The sequence below is a fragment of the Triticum aestivum genome, unplaced genomic scaffold (genome assembly GCF_018294505.1).
Source record: "Triticum aestivum cultivar Chinese Spring unplaced genomic scaffold, IWGSC CS RefSeq v2.1 scaffold121388, whole genome shotgun sequence".
Classification (NCBI taxonomy): domain Eukaryota; kingdom Viridiplantae; phylum Streptophyta; class Magnoliopsida; order Poales; family Poaceae; genus Triticum; species Triticum aestivum.
Genome location: NW_025242737.1, coordinates 1 through 3,052, shown reverse-complemented (window position 1 = coordinate 3,052; position 3,052 = coordinate 1). Strand labels below are relative to the sequence as shown.

At 40.6% G+C, this 3,052-nt stretch overlaps 1 long non-coding RNA gene and 1 other non-coding gene across 3 annotated transcripts; both read left to right on the top strand.

Annotated features, from left to right (window-relative positions):
- The first annotated feature begins 13 nt into the window (after positions 1 to 13).
- LOC123176933 (uncharacterized) lies at positions 14 to 3,019 on the top strand. 2 transcript variants are annotated; one of them, XR_006488710.1, is made up of 4 exons: positions 14 to 333; positions 2,156 to 2,260; positions 2,362 to 2,484; positions 2,820 to 3,019. It is a non-coding gene; the product is annotated as an uncharacterized lncRNA (long non-coding RNA). The 2 variants fall into 2 exon arrangements; XR_006488709.1 differs by lacking the exon at positions 2,362 to 2,484 and having other exon boundaries at positions 2,820 to 3,010.
- LOC123176934 (small nucleolar RNA Z118/Z121/Z120) lies at positions 1,392 to 1,497 on the top strand. Its single transcript, XR_006488711.1, has one exon. It is a non-coding gene; the product is annotated as a small nucleolar RNA Z118/Z121/Z120 (small nucleolar RNA).
- Positions 3,020 to 3,052: the final 33 nt, after the last annotated feature.

Here is a 3,052-nt window from a genome sequence, read left to right as displayed (position 1 = left end):
AAAAAAAGAACGATTGAAGTATAGCATGTCAGCATTAGAAGTATAAGGGTCTGGGTTGCTCTTGTTCACAAAGTTACACCGTGTGGCTTTATCACTGATCTCTATGCCTACATTAGCCATCCCCCAAGTCTGTTAATTGGAGAGATATCTTTGGTGGAGCTACCATTGATGTTGGTCATCTATAATTGCTATTGAATAATTTATGGGTTAGTTGTTGACATATATTTTTGCTCTGTTTTAGCCTTTTAGGTTGATGCTATGCTTCTGGAATTAGAAAAGGAGATTGATGATGTGGATGCACAAATTGGAAACGGCTGGCAACTGCTTTGATAGGTACGTCAATTGCACGTGTATCAAAGTCGTTTCATATTGCTTGGCTGTCAGCTAGTGCATTGTGCTGCTGGTGAATTTCCTCTAGGAGTTGGACCTCCATTAGGGTTTGTTTAGGTAGGGAGGGCTAAGACCTAATCCGATCAAACCAGAAGCGATTGTTTTGGTAGTACTGAGTTTCCTGTCGATCTGTAGGAATTGAGCAGTATCAGTGATCAATGTGTACCACCTACCTCTAAGTGGTAGTTTAGTTGTCCATTGCCATTCTTTGATATCTGTTCTTGTGGTTTATACGCTGCGCTGGTGCCGATACGTCGACAGTTATCGCCCCTACCCTAATTCAGGGATTTACGTTTTCTCAGAAAAACGCTGATTTGGCAATATACAACTAACTACTTTTAAGCAATAACTAATAGAGGCAGATGTAGAATAATGGATGCTACTTCTCTCAGTAACTACCCCGTTAGTGTGACTGATAACAGAGACAAGTAGAAAACTGTTTCTACTCCCCACTGTCGCTAATAGGTGGCTGTCCCTGAGGGTGTGAGAGGGGTGCGGCAGGAGAGGGCCTGTGCGGGGAAGGTTAACTTGCCCTTAAGTATCATGGCAACATTATTTTATTTTATTTTTGAGGAAGTATCGGTGCAACATTTATCTACCATGTTCGCACCAATGATTTTAACTCAGATATATTATTGCTGATACAGACATTTATAGTCTGTGTGGTAAGCAGAGTTGTAGCATTGGTGAGCTAATTAATATGGCTCAACTTCTGGAAGATGTGTGAGAAATATTCCTATCTCAGATTCATTCTACAATTTTATTAATCGGATACCCCATGAGTTCCCTCATGCTTGCTTATGTGACATGATAAAGGAAGATCGATATCCAATGCAGTATATAGTATTCTTTTATAGACCAAAATGTTTGGCTGTAGTTGGAGCATGTTTCGTCAACATGCTGATATCGTTTGTACAATGTATTTTGATCTTTTGTTGCATCATCCTTTATTGCTTGAATTATAAACCATGTACTTCACTGGGTTTCCATACATTTTTGTATGCTTGCTGCGATGAATCACAAGGACGGTATCTGAGTATGGTTGCTCTTGAAAAGGCCTCCTTCCTTGATTAACATCCTAAATTGATCATATATTCTGAGCAAGCATGCAAAAATCTGAATTGAACATGGATCCACAATGACCTTTCACGTGCATCCTTTCCTGCTTGAAGTGTAAACCATGTAACTTTGCTTTGTTCATGGGTTGCATAATATGACTACTTTTCTTACCTTTGTCGGTATCTGAGTAAGGTTAGCTCTTGAAAAAGGCCCCCTTCCGTGATCATATATTCTGAGCAAACATCCTTCCATGGTATCTGAGCAAGTTGGGTCTTGGAAAAGGCCAACTTCCTTGATCATTAATCCTAAACTGATCGTACACTCCGAGCAAACATATTCAAATCTGAATCCAGTGAGTGCTAGGAAGTTTTTATTTTTGTCCTAGCAACAGAATATATAGTAGTAACTCAAGATTGACTTTGGCAGGTTGGTGCACTACTGTTTATCATTTTGTCGAAAGTTGTGGCCTGTTATTAAATGTTAGTGGTTTCCTTGATGGTCTTCCTATATTATTTTTCACTTGTGGTGCAATGAAGCTGCTACAAGTGTAGTAGCTATAGAGGCACAGAGTTTCTTTTAATTATATATACCCTTGTTTCAAGTGGTGCAACTGAGCTGCTAAAGCCGAAAAGTATTAGCAATGAGTTTGATCTTTCTTCAATGCTTGCTGTTGTGATCCTGAAGTCCGTGCTGCTTCATGTTGCAGGAGAACATACCCCTGGAGGAGCCATTCGAGAACCTGAGATGCAGCCACCGAACAGATGCACCAGCACCTCTAATCTTGGGCCCAAGCAAGCTCAAAGAGATGGTGGTAATGCTCCTAGTCTACATTTTATATCCTCTCTCTCTCTGCTGCTTCCTGTTAACTGCATTGGGGTTTCTCTTTCTTTGTTTTTCATGTGTGGGTTGCAGGAGAGCAACCAAACTAGCTAGGGTGGCCTGATGAGGTCCTGTATGAGGCTTTGCTTGTGATTCATATCATATTAGGTCTTGTATGATGATGCGTGTGTGGTTGATGCTCACGTACTAGCTAAGGTGGTTGTTTTGCCACTGGTGTTTCAGTTTGTACCTCATTTAGCTCACTGTTATTACTTATTAGTACCTAAAACTGCTGCTGGATAGGCATTCATTGCTTGCTTAGTGTTCCCGTTGTTGGTGGAATTAACTGGATGCACAAAATATTTCAACAACATATGCCAAAAGGTGCTGCTGCTGCTACCTTGCTGTTATGCAATTGTAGGTAGCAGACATATCCACAGTTGTATAGAGGCTACAGCTGATGAACGTAATTTAGTTGTTGTTGCATATTTATCTTAACTCCAGCAAGCTCATATTTGCTTAAAGGACTAACTGTAAGTAAATTTTTTCAGGTCAGCGTACTCCGATGAGAAGATGCCTCCTGAAGGATTGCTTGAGTTGTGGTTACACTTGTCGAATTTATGTCCTCTTGTTGAACACGGTCTACTACACTGACGAAGTGACGATGGTGAATCAGTTGCTGAAGCTGAGGTGTGGTAAATTACTATGTCCCCCCATGTCCCAGTATCTTGTTGTAGTATGATAGTTGCAGGTTCTGATGAGTATTACATGTTTCAGGAAGATG